Raw genomic sequence first — 21,954 nt, 5'->3', positions numbered from 1 at the left:
AACATTCTTTTTGTCCATTCTGCGGATTGACATATTACATCTCTGTGGCCAATGGCAAATGGGTGAGTAACTCAGGATAAAAACTAGAAAAAAGGTATCTGAGAAACAACATTGTGATATGTTCATTCATCTAGCAGAGTTAAAACTTACCTTTCATTCAGCAGTTTGGAAAGATTGCTTTTGAAGAATCTGTGAAGGGATATTTTGGAGCATGTTGAGGCCTATGGTGAAAAACAAAATATCTTCAGATAAAAACTAGAAATAAGCTTTTTAGAAACTGTTTTGTGGTGCTCGCTTCGGCAGCACATATACTAAAAATTGGAACGATACAGAGAAGTTTAGCATGGCACCTGCGCAAGGATGACACGCAAATTCGTGAAGCATTCCGTATTTTTAAGACCAAATCTACGTCTGATTGGGGTGCCTGAAAGTGAGGGGGAAAATGGAAGCAAGTTGGAAAACATTCTTCAGGATATCATCCAGGAGAACTTCCCCAACCTAGTAGGGCAGGCCAAAATTCAAATCCAGGAAATACAGAGAACGCCACAAAGATACTCCTCGAGAAGAGCAACTCCAAGATACATAATTCCCAGATTCACCAAAGTTGAAATGAAGGAAAAAATCTTAAGGGCAGCCAGAGAGAAAGGTCGGGTTACCCACAAAGGGAAGCCCATCAGACTCACAGCAGATCTCTCGGCAGAAACTTTACAAGCCAGAAGACAGTGGGGGCCAATATTCAACATTCTTAAAGAAAAGAATTTTAAACCCAGAATTTCATATCCAGCCAAACTAAGTTTCATAAGTGAAGGAGAAATAAAATCCTTTACAGATAAGCAAATGCTTAGAGATTTTGTCACCACTAGGCCTGCCTTACAAGAGACCCTGAAGGAAGCACTAAACATGGAAAGGAACAACCGGTACTAGCCATTGCAAAAACATGCCAAAATGTAAAGACCATTTAGGCTAGGAAGAAACTGCATCAACTAACGAGCAAAATAACCAGTTAATAATATAATGGCAGGATCAAGTTCACACACAACAATATTAACCTTAAATGTAAATGGACTAAATGCTCCAATTAAAAGACACAGACTGGCAAACTGGATAAAGAGTCAAGACCCATCAGTCTGCTGTATTCAGGAGACCCATCTCACACGCAGACATACATAGGCTCAAAATAAAGGGATGGAGGAAGATTTACCAAGCAAATGGAGAACAAAAAAAAAGCAGGGGTTGCAATCCTAGTCTCTGATAAAACAGACTTTAAACCATCAAAGATCAAAAGAGACAAAGAAGGCCATTACATAATGGTAAAAGGATCAATTCAACAGGAAGAGCTAACTATCCTAAATATATATGCACCCAATACAGGAGCACCCAGATTCATAAAGCAAGTCCTTAGAGACTTACAAAGAGACTTAGACTCCCATACAATAATAATGGGAGACTTCAACACTCCACTGTCAACATTAGACAGACCAACGAGACAGAAAGTTAACAAGGATATCCAGGAATTGAACTCATCTCTGCAGCAAGCAGACCTAATAGACATCTATAGAGCTCTCCACCCCAAATCAACAGAATATACATTCTTCTCAGCACCACATCGCACTTATTCCAAAATTGACTACATAATTGGAAGTAAAGCACTCCTCAGCAAATGTACAACAACAGAAATTATAACAAACTGTCTCTCAGACCACAGTGCAATCAAACTAGAACTCAGGACTAAGAAATTCAATCAAAACCGCTCAACTACATGGAAACTGAATAACCTGCTCCTGAATGACTACTGGGTACATAACGAAAGGAAGGCAGAAATAATGTTCTATGAAAAGATGTTCTTTGAAACCAATGAGAACAAAGATACAACATACCAGAATCTCTGGGACACATTTAAAGCAGTGTGTAGAGGGAAATTTATAACACTAAATGCCCACAAGAGAAAGCAGGAAAGATCTAAAATTGACACTCTAACATCACAATTAAAAGAACTAGAGAAGCAAGAGCAAACGCATTCCAAAGCTAGCAGAAGGCAAGAAATAACTAAGATCAGAGCAGAACTGAAGGAGATAGAGACACAAAAAACCCTCCAAAAAATCAATGAATCCAGGAGTTGGTTTTTTGAAAAGATCAACAAAATTGACAGACTGCTAGCAAGACTAATAAAGAAGAAAAGAGAGAAGAATGAAGTAGACGCAATAAAAAATGATAAAGGGGATATCACCACTGACCCCACAGATATACAAACTACCATCAGAGAATACTATAAACGCCTCTATGCAAATAAACTAGAAAATCTAGAAGAAATGGATAATTTCTGGACACTTACACTCTTCCAAGACTAAACCAGGAAGAAGTTGAATCCCTGAATAGACCAATAGCAGGCTCTGAAATTGAGGCAATAATTAATAGCCTACCAATCAAAAAAAGTCCAGGACCAGATGGATTCACAGCTGAATTCTACCAGAGGTACAAGGAGGAGTTGGTACCATTGCTTCCGAAACTATTCAAATCAATAGAAAAAGAGGGAATTCTCCCTAACTCATTTTATGAGGCCAACATCATCCTGATACCAAAGCCTGGCAGAGACACAACAAAAAAAGAGAATTATAGACCAATATTCCTGATGAATATCGATGCAAAAATCCTCAATAAAATACTGGCAAACCGGATCCAGCAGCACATCAAAAAGCTTATCCACCATGATCAAGTGGGCTTCATCCCTGGGATGCAAGGCTGGTTCAACACATGCAAATCAATGAACGTAATCCAACGTATAAACAGAACCAAAGACAAGAACCACATGATTATCTCAATATATGCAGGAAAGGCTTTCGACAAAATTCAACAGCCCTTCATGCTAAAAACGCTCAATAAATTCGGTAATGATGGAACGTACCTCAAAATAATAAGAGCTATTTATGACAAACCCACAGCCAATATCATACTGAATGGGCAAAAACTGGAAAAATTCCCTTTGAAAACTGGCACAAGACAGGGATGCCCTCTCTCACCACTCCTATTCAACATAGTGTTGGAAGTTCTGGCTAGGGTAATCAGGCAAGAGGAAGAAATCAAGGGAATTCAGTTAGGAAAAGAAGAAGTCAGATTGTCCCTCTTTGCAGATGACATGATTGTATATTTAGAAAACCCCATTGTCTCAGCCCAAAATCTCCTTAAGCTGATAAGCAACTTCAGCAAAGTCTCAGAATACAAAATTAATGTGCAAAAATGACAAGCTCTCTTATACACCAGTAACAGACAAACAGAGAGCCAAATCAGGAATGAACTTCCATTCACAATTGCTTCAAAGAGAATAAAATACCTAGGAATCCAACTTACAAGGGATGTAAAGGACCTCTTCAAGGAGAACTACAAACCACTGCTCAGTGAAATCAAAGAGGACACAAACAAATGGAAGAACATACCATGCTCATGGATAGGAAGAATCAATATCGTGAAAATGGCCATACTGCTCAACGTTATTTATAGATTCAATGCCATCCCCATCAAGTTACCAATGAGTTTCTTCACAGAATTGGAAAAAACTGCTTTAAAGTTCATATGGAACCAAAAACGAGCCCGCATCTCCAAGACAATCCTAAGTCAAAAGAACAAAGCTGGAAGCATCACGCTACCTGACTTCAAACTATACTACAAGGCTACAGTAACCAAAACAGCATGGTACTGGTACCAAAACAGAGATGTAGACCAATGGAACAGAACAGAGTCCTCAGAAATAATACCACACATCTACAGCCATCTGATCTTTGACAAACCTGAGAGAAACAAGAAATGGGGAAAGGATTCCCTATTTAATAAGTGGTGCTGGGAAAATTGGCTAGCCATAAGTAGAAAGCTGAAACTGGATCCTTTCCTTACTCCTTATTCGAAAATTAATTCAAGATGGATTAGAGACTTAAATGTTAGACCTAATACCATAAAAACCCTAGAGGAAAACCTAGGTAGTACCATTCAGGACATAGGCATGGGCAAAGACTTCATGTCTAAAACACCAAAAGCAATAGCAGCAAAAGCCAAAATTGACAAATGGGATCTCATTAAACTAAAGAGCTTCTGCACAGCAAAAGAAACTACCATCAGAGTGAACAGGCAACCTACAGAATGGGAGAAAATTTTTGCAATCTACTCATCTGACAAAGGGCTCATATCCAGAACCTACAAAGAACTCAAACAAATTTACAAGAAAAAAACAAACAACCCCATCAAAAAGTGGGCAAAGGATCTGAACAGACATTTCTCAAAAGAAGACATTCATACAGCCAACAGACACATGAAAAATGCTCGTCATCACTGGCCATCAGAGAAATGCAAATCAAAACCACAATGAGATACCATCTCATACCAGTTAGAATGGCAATCATTAAAAAGTCAGGAAACAACAGGTGCTGGAGAGGATGTGGAGACAAAGGGACACTTTTACACTGTTGGTGGGATTGTAAACTAGTTCAACCATTATGGAAAACAGTATGGTGATTCCTCAAGGATCTAGAACTAGATGTACCATATGACCCAGCCATCCTATTACTGGGGATATACCCAAAGGATTATAAATCATGCTGCTATAAAGACACATGCACTCATGTTTATTGCGGCACTATTCACAATAGCAAAGACTTGGAATCAACCCAAATGTCCATCAGTGACAGACTGGATTAAGAAAATGTGGCACATATACACCATGGAATACTATGCAGCCATAAAAAGGATGAGTTTGTGTCCTTTGTAGGGATATGGATGCAGCTGGAAACCATCATTCTTAGCAAACTATCACAAGAACAGAAAACCAAACACTGCATGTTCTCACTCATAGGTGGGAACTAAACAATGAGATCATTTGGACTCAGGAAGGGGAACATCACACACTGGGGCCTATCATGGGGAGGAGTGAGGGGGGAGGGATTGCATTGGGAGTTATACCTGATGTAAATGATGAGTTGATGGGTGCTGACTAGTTGATGGGTGCAGCACAGCAACATGGCACAAGTATACATATGTAACAAACCTGCACATTATGCACATGTACCCTAGAACTGAAAGTATAATAATAATAAAAAATAAAAAGAAATAAAAAAGAAAAAAAAAGAAACTGTTTTGTGGTGTGTGCATTCAACTCACAGAGATAAAAATTATTTTTATTCAGCAGTTTGGAATCACTGTTTTTGTCCATTCTGTGAATGGGTATTTGGGAGCTCATGAGAGCAATGGGGAATAGTGAATATCACACAATAAAAACCAGAAGGAAACTATCTGAAAAACCACTTTGTGATGTGAGTATTCACCTCGCAGAGTAAAACATTTTCTTTCTTTCAGCAGTTTAGAAACACTGCTTTTTTAGAATCTGTGAAGAGATATTTGGGAGTAATTTGAGGCCTACGATGAAAAAGAAAATACCTTCAAATAAAAACTAGAAAGAACTTTCTGAGAAACTGCTGTGTGATGTGCACCTTCATCTCACAGGGTAAACACTTTCTTTTGATTCATCAGTTTGGAAACACTGTTTTTGTCCATTCTGCAATTTGACATTTGGCGGTCATTGACGCCAATGGGGAAATGTAAATATTCCATGATAAAACTAGAAGAAAACTACCCGAAAGTCTGCTTTGTGATGTGTAGATTCATCTGGCTGAGTTAAACCTTTCTTTTGATTCATCAGTTTGGAAACACTGATTTTGTACTATCTACAAAGGGATATTTTGGAGTGGATTGAGGTCAATGGCAACAAATTGAATGTCGCAGGATGAAAACTAAGAGGAAGCTATCTGAGAAACCGCAATGTGATGTGTGCATTCATGTTGCAGAGTTAATTCTTTGTTTTCATTCAGCAGTTTAGGAACACTGTTTTTGTAGAATATCCTAGTAGACATTTGGGATCTCATTGAGGCCAGTGGTGAGAAAGCAAATATCCCAGGATAAAAACTGGAAATATACTATCTGAGAAAAGGCTTTGTGATGTGTGCTTTCATCTGGGTGAGTTAAAATTTTCATTTGATTCAGCAGTTTTGAAACACTGTTTTTGTAGACTCTGCAAAGGGACATTTGGGAGCACAGTTAGGCCTATGGTGAAAAAGAAAATACCTACAGACAAAAACTAGATAGAAGATTTCTGAGAAACTGCTTTCTGATGTGTGCATTCGTCTCACAGAGTTAAGCCTTTCCCTTGATTCAGCAGTTTGGAGATCCATTCTGTGAATGGACATTTGAGAGCTCATTGAAGCCACAGACAAAAAAGTGAATATCCCAGGATAAAACTAGAAAGAAGCTAACCGAGAAACCACTTGGTGATGTGTGCATTCATCTCACGGAGTTAAAAATTTCTTTTGACCCAGCAGCTTGGAAACAATGTTTTTGTCCATTCTGTTAATGTACATTTGGAAACTCATCGAGGCCAAAAGCAAAGATATGAATATTCCCATATAAAGACTAGGAGTCTATCTGAGAAATCACTTTGTGATGTCTTCATTCAGCTTGAGGAGTGAATTCTTTCTTTTCATTCAGCAGTTTGGAAACACTGTTTTTGTAGAATTTGTGAAAGGATATTTGGGAGCACATTGAGGCCTATGGTGAAAAAGAAAATATCTTCAGATAAAAACTAGAAAGAAGTTTTCTGATATACTGCTTTGTGATGTGTGCATTCCTCTCACAGAGTTAAACATTTCTTTTGATTCAGCTGTTTGAAAACACTGTTTTTGTCCATTCTGCGAACAGACACCTGGGAGCTTACTGAGACCAATGGCAAAAAATCGAATGTCCCAGGATAAGTCTAAGAGGAAGCTACATGAGAAACCATTTTGTGATGTGTGCATTTCTGTTGCAGAGTTAAACCTATATTTTCACTCAGCAGTTTGGTATTTTTGTTTTTAAGAAGCTACAAACGGATATTTGGGAGCACATTCAGGCTCATGGTGAAAAAGAAAATATCTTCAGATAAAAACTAGGAGGAAGCATTTGGAGAAACTGCTTTGTGATGTGTGCATTCATCTTACAGAGTTAAACCTTTCTTTTGATGCAGCCACTTTTAAACACTGTTTTAGTCCATTCTGTGAATGGACATTTGGGATTTCATTGTGGTCAATGGTGAAAAAGTGAATATGCCAGGATAAAAACTAAAGGAAACCTGAAAAATCACTTGGTGATGTGTACATTCAGCTCAAAGAGTTAAATGGTTCTTTTCATTCAGCAGTTTGGAAGCATTATTTTTGTAGAATCTACAAAGGAATATTTAGGAGCACATTGAGGCCTATGGTGAAAAGGATAATATCTTCAGATTAAACTAGAAAGAAGTTTTCTGAGAAACTGCTTTATGATGTGTGCATTCATCTCAGAGAGTTAAATATTTCTTTTGATTCAACTGTTTGGAAACACTGTTTTTGTCCATTCTGTAAATGGACACTTGGGAGCTCATTGAGACCAAATGTCGAAAAAGCTACTTCTCAGGACAAAAACTAGAAAAAAGCTCTCTGAAAAACCACTTTGCATGTGTGAATTCATCTCACAGATTTAAATATTATTATCATCCAGCAGTTTGGAAACATTGCTTTTGTCCATTCTGCAAATGGACGTTTGGGAACTCTTTCTGTGATGTGTGCATTCACCTCTTAAAACTAAACCCTTCATTTGATTCAACAGTTTGGAAACAGTGTTTTTGTCCTTTCTGTGAATGGGCTTTTGGGAGCTCATTGAGGTCAAAGGAGAAAAAGAGAGTACCTGAGGATAAAAACTAGAAGGTATCTATGTGGGAAACCGCTTTGTGATGTGTATTCAGCTCGAGGAGTTAAATCTTTCTTTTCTTTCAGCAGTTTGGAAACACTGTGGAAATATCTTCAGATAAAAATGTGAAAGATGCTATCTGAGAAACTGCTTTGTGATGTGTGCATTCATCTCATAAAGTTAAACATTTCTTTTGATTCAACAGTTTGGAAAGGCTGTTTTTGCCCATTCTGCAATTGGACATTTGGGAGCTCTTGAGACCAAAGGCAAAAAATCAAAAGTCCTAAAATAAAAACTAAGAGGAAACTCTCCGAGAAACTGCTTTGTGATGTCTGCATTCATCTCACAGATTTTAAACTTTCTTTTAATTCAGTAGTTTTGAAACACTGTTTTTACCCATTCTGTGAATGGACATTTGGGAGCTCAATGAGTACAATGGCAAAAAAGTAAATATCCCAAGATAAAAACCAGAGGGAAGCAATCTGAGAAACTGTGTTGTGATGTGTGTATTCATCTCACAGAGTTAAACCTTTCTTTTCATTAAGCTGTTTTGAAGCACTGTTTTTGTCCATTCTGTGAATGGATACTTGGGAGCTCATTGATGACAGTGGTGAAAAAGATAATATCCCACTATAAAACCTAAGAGGAAGCTATCAGAGAAACTGCTTTGTGATGTGTTCTTTCATTTCACAGAGTTAAACCTTTCTTTTCATTCAGTAGTTTGGAAACACTGTTTTCATAGAATCTGCAAATGGTCATTTGGGAGCTCACTGAGACCTATGATGAAACACAAATTATCATCAGAGTAAAAGCTAGAAATAAGCTTTCTGAGAAACTGCTTTGTGATATGTGCCTTTGTCTCAGAGAGTTAAACCTTTATTTTGATACAGCAGTGTGGAAACACTGTTTTTGCCCATTCTGTGAATGGACATTTGGGATCTCATTGAGGCCAATGGCCTAAAAGTGAATATTCCAGGATAAAAACAGATGTAAGGTATGTGAGAAACTGCTTTGTGATGTGTGCTTCAGTTTGAGGAGTAAAACCTTTCTTTTAATTCGACAGCTTGGAAACACTGTTTTTGTAGAATCTGCAAAGGGATATTTGGGAGTGTATTACAGCCTATTGTGAAAAAGAAAATAACTTCAGATAAAAACTAGAAAGAAGCTTTCTGGGAAATTGTATTGTGTTGTGTGCATTCATCAAAAGAGAATTAAATGTTTGTTTTGATTCAGCAGTTTGGAAACACTGTTTTTGTCCATTCTGTGAATGTATATTTGGGAGTTAATTGAGGCCAATGGTAAAAAATCTAATATCTCAGGATAAAAACTAAGAGGAAGCTATCTGAGAAACGGTTTTGTGATGTGTGCATTCATCTCACAGGGTTAAAGTTTTCCTTTAATCCAGCAGTTTGGACACACTGTTTTGTAGAATCTTCAAGGGTTTACTTGGGAGCATGTTGAGGCCTATGATGAAAAAGAAATTATCTTCAGATAAAAACTAGAAAGAAGATTTCTTAGAAACTGCTCCTAATGAGTGCATTCATCTCACACAGATAAAATTTTCCTTTGATTAATCAGTTTGGAAACACTGTTTTTGTCCATTCTGCGAATGGATATTTTGGAGCTCATTAATGCCAATGGCAAAAAATCGAATGTCACAGGATAAAAACTAAGAGCAAGCCATCGTAGAAACTGCTTTGTGATGTGCCCATTCATCTCACAGAGTTAACTCTTTCTCTTCATTCAGCAGTTTGGCAACACTGTTTTTGTAGAAACTGTGAAGGGATATTTGGGAGCACATTGAGGCCTATGGTGAAAAAGAAAATATCTCCAAATAAAACAAGAAGGAATCTTAATGAGAAACTGCTTTGTGATGTGTGTTTTCATTTCAGAGAATTAAACCTTTACTTTGATTCAGTGGTTTGGAAATGCTGTTTTTGTCCATTCTGCGAATGGACATTTGGGAGTTCGTTGAGGCCAATAGTGAAAAAGCCAATAGCCCATTATAAAACCTGGAAGGAAGCTCTCTGAGAAACTCTTTTGTGATGTGTGCATTCATCTCACAGAATTAAACTCTTCTTTTGATTTAGCAGTTTGGAGAGACTGTTTTTGTCCATTATGCAAATGAACATTTTCACCAAAGGTGAAAAAGCGAATATGCCAGGATAAAAACTATAGGTAAGCTATCTGAGAAATTGCTTTGTAATGTGTTCATTCATCTTGCAGAGTTAAAACTTTCTTTTCACTCAGCAGTTTGGAAACACTTTTCGTCCATTCTACAAATGGACATTTTGGAGCACATTGAGGCCAATTGTGGAAAAGCATATATCTCTGCATAAAAACTTGATGGAAACTATTGGAGAAACTGCTTAGTGATGTGTGCATTCATCTCGCAGAGGTAAAACTTTCTTTTCATTCAGAAGTTTGGAAACACTGTTTTTGTTGCATATGTGAAGGGATATTAGGGAACATATGAGGACTATGGTAAAAAAGAAAATTTCTTCAGATAAAAACTAGAAAGAAGCTTTCTGAGAAACTGCTTTGTCATGTGTCCATTCATCTCAAGAATGAAACCTTTCTTTTCATCCTGCAGTTTGGAATCACTATTTTTGTCCATTTTGCAAATGGACATTTGTGAGCTAATTGAGACCAGTGGCAAAAAAGTGAATATCCAAAGGTAAAACATCAAAGGGAGCTGTCTAAGAAACTGCTTTGTGATGTATACATTCATCTCACAGAGTTAAACCTTTCTTTTCATTCAGCAGCTTGGAAACAATTTTTGTAGAATCTGCGAAGAAATACTTGGGATCACATTTCAGCATAAGGTAAAAAATAAAATATCTTCAGATTAAACCTAAAAAGAGTCTTTCTGAAAAACTGCTTTGTGATGTGTATATTCATCACACAGAGTTAAATGTTTCTTTTGTTCCAGCAGTTTGGAAACACTGTTTTTGTCTATTCTGTGAGTGGACATTTGGGAGATTCCTGAGGCCAATGGTGAAAAATGGAATGTCCCAGGATAAAAGCTAAGAGGAAGGAGAAATGTTTTCTGATGAGTGCATTCATCTGGCAGGTTTAATATTTTCTGTTAATTCAGTAGTTTGGAAACATTGTTTTTGTAGTGTCTGGGAAGGGATATTTGATAGCACATTGAGGACTATGGTGAAAAAGAAAATATCTTCAGATAAAACTAGAAAGAAGATTTCGGAGAAACTGCTTTGTTTTGTGTGCTTTCATCTCAGGTAATTAAACCTTTCCTTTGATTCAGCAGTTTGGAAACACAGTTTTTGTCCAGTCTGCGAATGGACATTTGGAAGCTCATTGAGGCCAATGGCAAAAAAGCCAATACCCCAAGATAAAAACTGTAAGAAAGCCATTTGAGAAACTTTTTTGTGATTTGTGCATTCATCTCACAAAGTTAAAACTTTCTTTTGATTCAGCAGTTTGGAAACACTGTTTTTGTTCATTCTGTGAATCTGTGAATGGACATTTGGGAACTCTTGAGACCAATGGTGAGAAATTGAATGTCCCAGTATAAAAACAAAGAGGAAACTATCTGAGAAACTGCATTGTGACACATACATACATCTCACAGAATTAAATCTTTCTCTTCACTTAGCAATTTTGAAACACTGTTTTTGCACATTCTGCAAATGTTCATTTTGGGGCTCATTGAGGCCAATGATGAGAAAGCAAATGTGACAGGAGAGAAACTATAGGGAAGCTATCTATGAAACTGCTTTGTGATGTTTGCATTCATTCATCTCACAGATTTAAACCTTTCTTTTCACTCAGCAGTTTGATAACACTGTTTTTGTCCATTCTTCGAAAGTGCATTTTGGAACTCACTGAGGCCAATGGTGAAAAAAGCAAATGTCCCAGGAAAAAAACTAAGAGGAAGCTACTTGCAGAACCGCTTTGTGATGTGTGTATTCATCTTGCAAAGTTAAACCTTTTTTTCATTCAACAGTTTTGAAATACTGTTTTTATTAATACTGTGAATGTACATTTGGGAGCTCATTGAGGCCAATGGCAAAAAAAGGGAATATCTGCAGATAAAACTAGAAAGAATGTATCTGAGAAACTGCTTGGTGATGTGCACATTCTTCTCACAGAGTTCAACCTTTCTTTTCATGCAGCAGATTGTAAACACTGTTTTTGCAGAGTCTGCAAAGGGATATTTTGGAGTTCATTGAGGCCTACAGGGAAACAGAAAATATCTTCAGATAAAAACTAGAAAGAAGCTCTCTCAGAAACTGCTTTGTGAACTGTGCATTCAACTTACAGAATTAAACCTTTTGAATCAGCAATTTGGAAACACTGCTTTTGTCCATTCTGCAAATGGACATTTGGGGACCCATTGACACCAATGGCGAAAGAGAAAATGTCCCAGGATATAAACCAAGAGGAAGACATCTGAGGAACCTATCTGTGGTTTGTGAATTCATCTTGCAGAGTTAAAAATTTCCTTTCATTCAGCAGTTTTGAGACACTGTTTTTGTTCGTTCAGCTAATGGACATTTTTGAGCTCATTGAGGCCAATAGCAAAAAAGGAAATATACTGGAATAAAAACAGAAGGAAGCTATCTGAGATACTGCTTTGTGATGTGTGCACTCATCTCACAGAGTTAAAGCATTCTTTTGATTCAGCAGTTTGAAAACACTGTTTTGGCCATTCCGTGAATGGACATTTGGGATCTCATTGAGGCCAATGGCGAAAAATCAAACATCCCAGGATAAAAACTAAGAGGAGGCTATCTGAGAAATGACATTGTGATGAGTACATTCATCTCACCAATTTAAACCTTTCATTTCATTCAGCAGTTGGGAAACAATAGCTTTTGTAGAATCTGCTGTTAGACATTTGGGAGGGCATTGAGGCCTATGGCAAAAAAGAAAATATATTCATATAAAAACTAGAAAGAAGCTTTCTGAGAAACTTCTTTGTGATATGTGCATCAATCTTACAGAGTTAAACCTTTCTTTTGATTTAGCAGTTTGGAAACACTGTTTTAGTCAATTCTGCAAATGGACATTTGGGAGCCCATGGAGTCAAATAGTGAAAAAGCAAATATCTCAGAATAAAAACTAGAAGGAAGCCATCTGAGAAACCACTTTGTGACGTGTGCATTCACCTCACCCAGTCAAACATTTCTTTTCATTCAACTTTTTGGTAACCCTTTTTTTCGTAGAATCTGTGAAGGGATATATGGAAGTGCATTGAGGCCTGTGGTGAAAAATAAGATATCTCCAGATAAAAACTAGAAAGAATCTTTCTGGGTAACTGCTTGCAATGTGAACATTCGTCTCACAGAGATAAACCTTTCTTTTGATTCAGCAGTTTGGAAACACTGTTTTTGTCTATTCTGTAAATGGATATGTGGGAGCTCATTGCAGCCAATGGTGAAAAGGTGAATATCCCAGGATAAAAACTAGAATGAGAGCATCTGAGGAACATTTTTCTGATACGTGCATTCATCTCACAGAGTTAAACTGTCTTTTGATTCAGCAGTGTGGAAACACTACTTTTGTCCACTCTGTGAATGGACATTTGGGAGCTCATTTAGGCCAATGGTGAAAAAGGGAATACCCCAGAATAAATACAGAAGACAGCTATCTGAGAAACCACTTTGTGATGTGTGCAATCAGCTTGAGGAGTTAAATATTTCTTTTCATTCAGCAATTTGGAAGCACAGTTTTTGTAGTATCTGCAAATAGACATTTGGGAACTCATTGAGGCCAATGGTGAAAAATGGAACATCCCAGGATAAAAACTAGAAGGATGCTTTCTAAGAAACCACTTTGTGATGTGCCCATTCACTTCACAGAATGAAACCTTTCTTTTCATTCAACAGTTTGTTAACAATTTTTTTATAGAAACTGCGAAGGGATATACAGGAGCACATTGAGGCCTATGGTGAAAAATAAAATATCTTCAGATAAAAACTAGAAAGAAGATTTCTGAGAAACTGCTTCTAATGAGTGTATTCATTTCACACAGATAAACCTTTTCTTTGATTCAGCAGTTTGGAAACACAGTTTTTGTCCATTCTGTGAATGGACATTTGGGAGCTCACTGAGACCAATGACAAAAAAGCAAACATTCCAGGAAAAATACTAGAAGGAAGGTGTCTGAGAAACCTTTTTGTGATGTGCACATTCATCTCACAGAGTTAAACCTTTCTCTTCATTGAGCAGCTAAGGAACACTTTTTTTTCCATTCTGCAAATGGACATTTGGAAGCTCATTTAGGCCAATGGTGAAAAAAGGAATATCCCAGAATAAAAACAGAAAGAAGCCATCTGAGAAACTGTTTTGTGATGTGTGCATTCAGCTCGAGGATTTAGATCTTTCTTTTCATTCAGAAGTTTGGAAACACTTTTTTTGTAGAATCTACGAATGGACATTTGGGAGCCCACTGAGGCCAATGGCGAAAAAACCAATATCCCATGAGAAAATTGAAGCTATATGAATAACCACCTTGTGATGTGTGAATTCATCTCACTGAGTTAAAGCTTTCTTTTGGTTTTGTTGTTTGGAAACACTGTTTCTGTCCATTCTGCAAATGGGCATTTCACAGCCCTTTGAGGCCAAAGGCAAAAAAGCAAATATCCCATGATGCAAACTAGAAGGAAGCTATCTGAGAAACTGTTTTGTGATGTGTGCATTCATCTAGCAGAGATAAAACTTCCTTTTTATTCAGCAGTTTAGAAACACTATTTTTGTCCATTCTTCTCAAATGGACATTTGGGAGTTCACTGAGGCCAATGGAGAAAAAGCAAATATCCAAGGATAAAAACAGAAGGAAGTTATCTGATAAACTGCTTTCTGATGTGTGCATTCAGCTCGAGAAGTTAAATCTTTCTTTTCATTCAGCAGTTTGAAACCCTCTTTTTGTAGAATCTGCTAACGGACATTTGGGGGAGTATTGAGGCTTACAGAGAAAAAGAAAATGTCTTTAGATAAACATTAGAAAGATCTCTGAGAAAGTGTTTGTGAAATGTGCATTCATCTCACAGAGTTAAACCTTTCTTTTGATTCAGCAGTTTGGAAAGGCTGTTTTGTCCATTTGAGAATGGACATTTGGGAGCTCATTGTGGCCTATGGCAAAAAAAGGAACTATCCCAGAATAAAAACTAGAAGGAACATATCTGAGAAACCACTTCGTGATGTGTCCATTCATCTCACAGTTTTCAACCTTTCCTTTCATTAGGCAGTTTGGAAACACTGTTTTTGAAGTATCTGGGAAGGGATATTTGGGAGCTCATTGGGGCCTATGGTGAAAAAGAAAATATCTGCAGATAAAAACTAGAAAGAAGCTTTCTGGGACACTGTTTTGTGATGTGTGCATTCATCTCACAGAACTGAACCTTTCTTTTGATTCAGCATTTGGAAACACTGTTTTTGTCCATTTTGTGAATGGACATTTAGGAGCTCATTCAGGCCAATAGTGAAAAAGTAAATATCCCAGCATAAAAACTAGAAGGAAGCTATCTGAGAAACTGTTTTATATTGTGTGCATTCATCTTGCCGAGTTAAACCTTTCCTCTCCTTCAGCAGTTTGAAAAACTACTTTTGTAGAATCTGCAAAGTGATATTTGGGACTGCATTTAAGCTTATGGTGAAAAATAAAATATTTTCAGATAAAATCTTGAAAGAAGTTTTCTGAGAAACTGTTTTGTGATGTGTGCATTCATCTCACATATTTAAGCCTTTCTTTTACTTCAGTAGTTTGGAAACACTGTTTTTGTCCATTCTGTGAATGAATCTTTTGGAGTTCATTGAGTCCAAATGGGAAAAATCAAATATTCCAGGATAAAAACTAGAAGGAAGCTGTCTGAGAAACCATTTTGCGATGCGTGCATTCATCTGCAGGGTTAAACCATTATTTACATTGTTGGGAAAAACTCTTTTTCTGGAATCTGTGAAGGGATATTTGGGAGTGCTTTGAGACCTATGGTAAAAAAGAAAATATCTTCAGATAAAAAATACAAAGAAACTTTCTGAGATACTGCTTTGTGATGTGTGTATTCATCAGGTAGATTTAAAACTTTCTATTAATTCAGCAGTTTGAAAACTCTTTATTTGTAGAATATGCAAATGGATGTTTGGGAGTATATTTAGGCCTATGGTGAAAAAAATAGAAAGAAGCTTTGTGAGAAACTGCTTTATGATGTGTGTATTCATCTCTCAGACTTAAACTTTCTTTTAATTCAGCAGTTTGTAAAAACTGTTTTTGTCCATTTTGTAAAAGGACATTGGGAGCTCATGAGGCCAATGGTGAAATAGCAAATATTGCAGTATAAAAACTAGAAGAAAGCTACCTAAGAAACTGTTTTGTGATGTGTACATTCATCTCACAGAATTAAACCTTTGTTTTGATTCAGCAATTTGGAAACACTGTTTTTCTCCATTCTGTGAATGGACATTTAGGAGCTCATTGATGCCAAAGGAATAATATTGAGTATCCCAGGATAAAAACTAGAAGGAAACATTCTGTGAAACTGCTTGTGATGTGTGCATTCAGCTCTAGGATGTAAGTCTTTCTTTGCATTCAGTACTTTGGAAACACTGTTTTTATTCATTCTGTGTGTGAACATTTGGGAGCTCATCAAGGCCAATGGTGGAAAAGCGAGTATCCCAGGAAGAAAATCTAGAGAGAAGCTGTATGAGAAACCACTTTGTGATGTGTGCATTCACCTCACAGATTCAAACCTTTCTTTCCATTGACTAATTGGGAAACACTTTTTTAAAAAACAGAATTTGCGAATAGACATTCAGGAGCTCATGGAGGCCTATGGAGAAAAAGAAAATATCCTCAGATAAAAACTAGATGGAAGCATTGTGGAAACTGCTTTGTGATGTGTGCATTAAGCTCACAGAGTTAAATCTTTCTTTCCTTTCAGCAGTTTGGAAACACTGTTTTTGTAGAATCTGCAATGGGATATTTGGGAGGGCATTGAGGACTATAGTGAAAAACAATATACTTTCAGATAAAAACTAGAAAGCAGCTTTCAAAGAAACTGCTTTGTGATATGAGCATTCATCTCACAAGGTTAAACTTTTCTTTGGTTCAGCAGTTTGGAAACACTGTTTTTGTCCATTTTGTGAATGGACATTTAGGAGCTCCTGAGGCCAAAGGTGAAAAAGCTAATATCCCAGGATAAAAACTAGACCTAAGTTATCTGAGAAACCACTTTGTGATGTGTTCATTAATCTCACAGAGTTAAACCTTTCTTTTCATTCTGAAGTTTGGAAACTATGTTTTTGTACAATTTGCATATAGACATTTGGGAGTGTATTGAGGCCTATGGTGAAAAACAAAATATATACAGATAAAAACTAGAAAGAAACTTTCTGAGAAACTGCTGTTTGATGTGTGCATTCATCCCACAGAGTTAAAACTTACTCTTGATGCAGCAGTTTGGAAACATTGTTTTTGTATATTCTGCAAAAGGACATTTTTGTGCTCATTGAGGTCAATGGTGAGTAATCGAATGTCCCAGGATAATAACTAAGAGGAAGCTATCTGAGAAACCTCTTTGCAATGAGTGAATTCAGCTAGAGGAATTAATTCTTTCTTTTCATTCAGCAGTTTGGAAACACTGTTATTGTAGAATCTGCTAATGTACATTTGGGAGTGCTTTGACGCCAATGGCGAAAATGTGAATATCCGAGGATAAAATTAGAAGGAAGCTTTCTGAGAAACCACTTTGTGATGTGTGCATTCATCTCACAGAGATAAAGTTTCACTTGATTCAGCATTCTGGAAAAACCGTTTATGTTCGTTCTATGAATGGAGATTGGGGATCTCATTGAGGCCAATGGTGCAGACATGAATATCCCAGTATAAAAACTAGAAGGAAGAAAGTGAGAAACCGTTTTGTGATTTGTGCATTGGTCTCACAGAGTTAAACCTTTCTTTTGATTCAGCAGTTTGGAAACACTGTTTTTGTGTTTTGGGAGCTCATTGAGGCCAAAGGTGAAAAATCGAATGTCCCAGAATAAAAACTAAGAGGAAACTATCTGAGAAACCACTTTGTGATGTGTGCATTCAGCTCGATGAATTAAATCATTCTTTTCATTCAGCAGTTTGGAAACACTGTTTTTGTAGAATCTGCAAATGGACATTTGGGAGTGCATTGAGTCCTATGGTGAAAAGAAAGTATCTTCAGATATAAGATAGAAGGAATCTTTCTGAGAAACTGCTATGTGATGTTTGCATTCATCTCACAGAGTTAAAACTTTCCTTTGATTCAACAGTTTGGAAGTACTGTTTTTGTCCATTCTGTGAAGATACATCTGGGAGTTCATTGAGGCCAATTTTGAAACAGCAAATGTTGCAGGATAAAAACTAGAAGGAAGCTATTTGAGAAACCGTTTAATGATGTCTGCACTCAGCTTGAGGAGTTTAATCTTCCTTTTTGTTCAACAATTTGGAAAGATTGTTTTTCTAGAATCTCTGAAGGGATATTTGGAAGCGTTTGAGGCTTATGTTGAAAAAGTAACTATCTTTAGATAAAAACTAGAAAGAAACTTTTGGAGAAACTGCTTTTCAATGTCTGCATTCATGTCACAGAGTTAAACCTTTCTTTCCATTCAGCAGTTTCAAAACACAGTTTTCCTCCATTGTGCGAATGGATATTTGGGAGCTCACTGAGGTCAATGGTAAAAAAGGAAATATTCTAGGACATAAAGTAGCAGGATGCTACCTGAGAAACCGCTTTGTGATGTGTGCATTCATCTCACAGAGTTAAACCTTTCTTTTCATTCAGCAGTTTGGAAACACTGTTTTTTGAAGGCACATCTGGGAGCGCACTGAAGACTATGTAGAAAAAGAAACTGTCTTCAGATAAAAACTAGAAAGAAGCTTTCTGAGAAACTGCTGTTTGATGTGTGCATTCACCTCACAGAGTTAAACATTTTTTTTGATTCACCCGTTTGGAAACATGGGTTTTGTCCATCCTTGAATGGACATTTTGGAGCTCATTGAGGCCAATGGTGAAAAATGAAATATCCCAGGTTAAAAATTGCAAGGAAGCCATATGAGAAACTATTCTGTGATATGTACATTCATCTAGCAGAGTTAAACTTTCTTTTGATTCAGCACTTTGGAAATACTGTTTTTGTCCATTTTGTGAATGGAAGTTTGGGAGCTCTTCAGGGTCAATTGTGAAAATAAAAAGTCCCAGGATAAAAACTAAGTGGAACCTATTTGAGAAATTACTTTGTGATGTGTGCATTTCTCTCTCAGTTTAAACCTTAGTTTTCATTTTCAAACTGCTTAGTTTCAGCAGTTTGTAAACACTCTTTTTGCAGAATCTGCAAAGGGATATTTGGGAGCACATTGAGGCCTATGGTGAAAAAGAAAATATCTTCAGAAAAAAATTAGAAAGATTGTTTCTGAGAAACTGCTTTGTGACGTGTGCATTTTTCTAACAGAGTTAAACGTTTCTTTTAATTCAGCAGTTTGAAAATACTGTTTTTGTCCATTCTGTGAATGGACATTTGGGAGCTGTTGAGGCAAATGGTGGAAAATCAGAAGTCCCAGGATAAAAACTACCATGAAGTGATCTGAGAAACTGCTTTGTGATGTGTGCATTCATCTCACAGAGTTAAAACTTTCTTTTCATTCTGAGGTTTTTAATCACTATTTTTGTCCATTCTGCAAATGGATATTTAGGAGATCATTGAAGCCACTGGTGAGACACAGAAATAAAATCAAAAGGAGGCGATCTGAGGAACTGCTTTGTGATGTGTGCATTCAGCTCGAGGAGTTAAAACTTTCTTTTCATTCAGCAGATTGGTAAGCCTCTTTTTTTTGGAATCTGCAAATAGACATTTGGGAGCACATTGAGGACTCTGGTGAAAAAGAAAATACCAAATATCTTCATGTAAAAATGAGAAAGAAGCTTTCTGAGAAACTGCTTTATGATGTCTGCATTCCCCTCACAGAATTAAACCTTTCTTTTGATTCAGAAATTTAGAAACACTGTGTTTTTTTTTTGTCCATTCTAAAATTGACATTTGGAAGCTTATTGAGGCCAATGGTGAAAAATCCAAAATCCCAGAATAAAAACTAGAAGGAAGCTATCTTAGAGAATGCTTTGTGATGTGTACTTTCATCTCACAGAGTTAAACCTTTCTTTTCATTTGGCAGTTTGGAAATAGTCCTTCTTTGTTCATTCTGTGAACAGAGTTTTGAGAGCACATTGAGGTCTGTGGTGAAAATGAAAATACCTTCAGATAAAAACTTGAAAGAAGTTTTCTGAGAAACTGCTTGTGATGTATGCATTCATCTACAGAGCTAAACCTTTCTTATCATTCAGCAGTTTTGAAACCCTGTTTTGTCCATTCTACAAATGGATATTTGGGAGTTCATTGAGGTAAATGGCAGAAAAGGGAATATCCCAGAATAAAAACAGAAGGAAACCATCTGAGAAGCCACTTCGTGATGTGTGCATTCATCTCACAGGGTTATACCTTTCTTTTGTTTCAGTAGATTGGAAACACTGTTTTTTTCCATTCTGCAAATGGATATTTGGGAGCTCATTGAGGCCAAGGGCGAGAAAGCGATTGTCCCAGAATAAAAACAGAAGGAAACAATCAGAGAAACTGTTTCTGATGTGTGTATTCAGCTCGAGGATTTAAACATTTCTTTTCATTCAGCAGTTTGGAAATGCTGTTTTTGTAGAATTGGTGAATGGGCATTTGGGAGTGCATTGAGTCCTGTGGTGAAAAAGAAAATATCTTCAGATAAAAACTAAAAAGAAGTTTTCTGAGAAATTGCTTCGTGAGGTGTGTATTCATCTCACAGAGTTAAACCTTTCTTGTGATTCAGCAGTTTGCAAACACTGTTTTTGTCCATTCTATGAATGGACATTTCAGAGCTCATTGAGATCGGTGGCAAAAAAGCGAATTTCCCAGGATAAAAAATAAGGGGAAGCTATGTGAGAATCTGCTTTGTGATATGTGCATTCACCCCACAGCTAAAACTTTCCTAATTCAGGAGTTATGAAACACTGTTTTTTTCCATTCTGTGAATCGTCATTTCTGAGCTCATTGAAGCCAATTGTGAAAAAGCAAATATCCCAGGATGAAAAATAGAAGTAAGCTACCTGAGAAACGTCTTAGTGATGTGTGCATTCATCTCGGAGATTTAAAACTTTCTTTTCATTCGGCAGTATGGAAACACTGTTTTTGTAGAATTTGTGAAGGTATATTTTGGAGTATGTTGATGCCTATGGTGTAAAATAAAATATCTTCTGATAAAAACTTGAAAGAAGCTTTCTGAGAAACTGCTTTGTGATGTCTGCATTTATCTCACAGAGCAAACGTTTTCTTTTAATTCTGTTGTTTGAAAACACTGTTTATGTCCATTTGCAGAATGGACATTTGGGAGCTCAGGGAGGCCAATGGGGAACAATCGAGATCCCAGTATAAGAACTTGAAGGATGCTATCTGAGAGACCGGTTTGTGATGTGTACATTCATCTCTCAGTGTTAAAAGTTCTTTGATTCAGCAGTTTGGAAACACTGTTTTTATCCATTCTTCGAATGGACATTTGGGAACTCATTTACTCCAATGGTGAAAAAGTGAATATCAAGGGTAAAAACTAGAAGGAAGCTCTCGGAGAAACCGCTTTGTGATGTGTGCATTCACCTTGCATAGTTAAAAGTTTCTTTTTGATTCAGCAGTTTGGAAACATGGTTTTTGTAGAATCTGCGAATGGACATTTGGAAGCTCATTTAGACCAATGGTGAAAAAGAAAATACCCAGGATAAAAACTAGAAGGAAGCTATCTGAGAAATCCCTTTGTGATGTCTGCATTTATCTCACAAAATTAAACCTTTTTTTGATTCATCAGTTTGGAAACACTGTTTTAATACATTCTGCAAATGTACGTTTGGGAGTTCATTGAGGCCAATGGCGAAAAAGGGAACATCCCTCCATAAAAACTGGAAGAAAACTATCTGAGAATCTGCTTTTGGTGTGTGCATTCATTGAGCAGAGTTAAAACTTCTTTTCATTCAGCATTGTGGAAACACTGTGTCCATTCTGGGAATGGACATTTGAGATCTCATTGAGGCCAATGGCAAAAAAGTCATTATCTCAGGATAAAAACCAGAAGGAAACTCTCTGGAAACTGCTTTGCAATTTGTGCATTCATCTCACAGAGTTAAACATTTATTTTCATAAGCAGTTTGGAAACACTGTTTT

At 36.9% G+C, this 21,954-nt stretch overlaps 1 non-coding gene across 1 annotated transcript; it reads left to right on the top strand.

The window, feature by feature from the left end:
- The first annotated feature begins 287 nt into the window (after positions 1–287).
- Positions 288–395, top strand: LOC114674548 (U6 spliceosomal RNA). Its single transcript, XR_003725694.1, has one exon. It is a non-coding gene; the product is annotated as a U6 spliceosomal RNA (small nuclear RNA).
- The last annotated feature ends 21,559 nt before the right edge of the window (positions 396–21,954 follow it).

Source organism: Macaca mulatta, chromosome 20 (assembly GCF_049350105.2).
Source record: "Macaca mulatta isolate MMU2019108-1 chromosome 20, T2T-MMU8v2.0, whole genome shotgun sequence".
Classification (NCBI taxonomy): domain Eukaryota; kingdom Metazoa; phylum Chordata; class Mammalia; order Primates; family Cercopithecidae; genus Macaca; species Macaca mulatta.
This window is presented reverse-complemented; position numbering and strand designations above follow the sequence as displayed.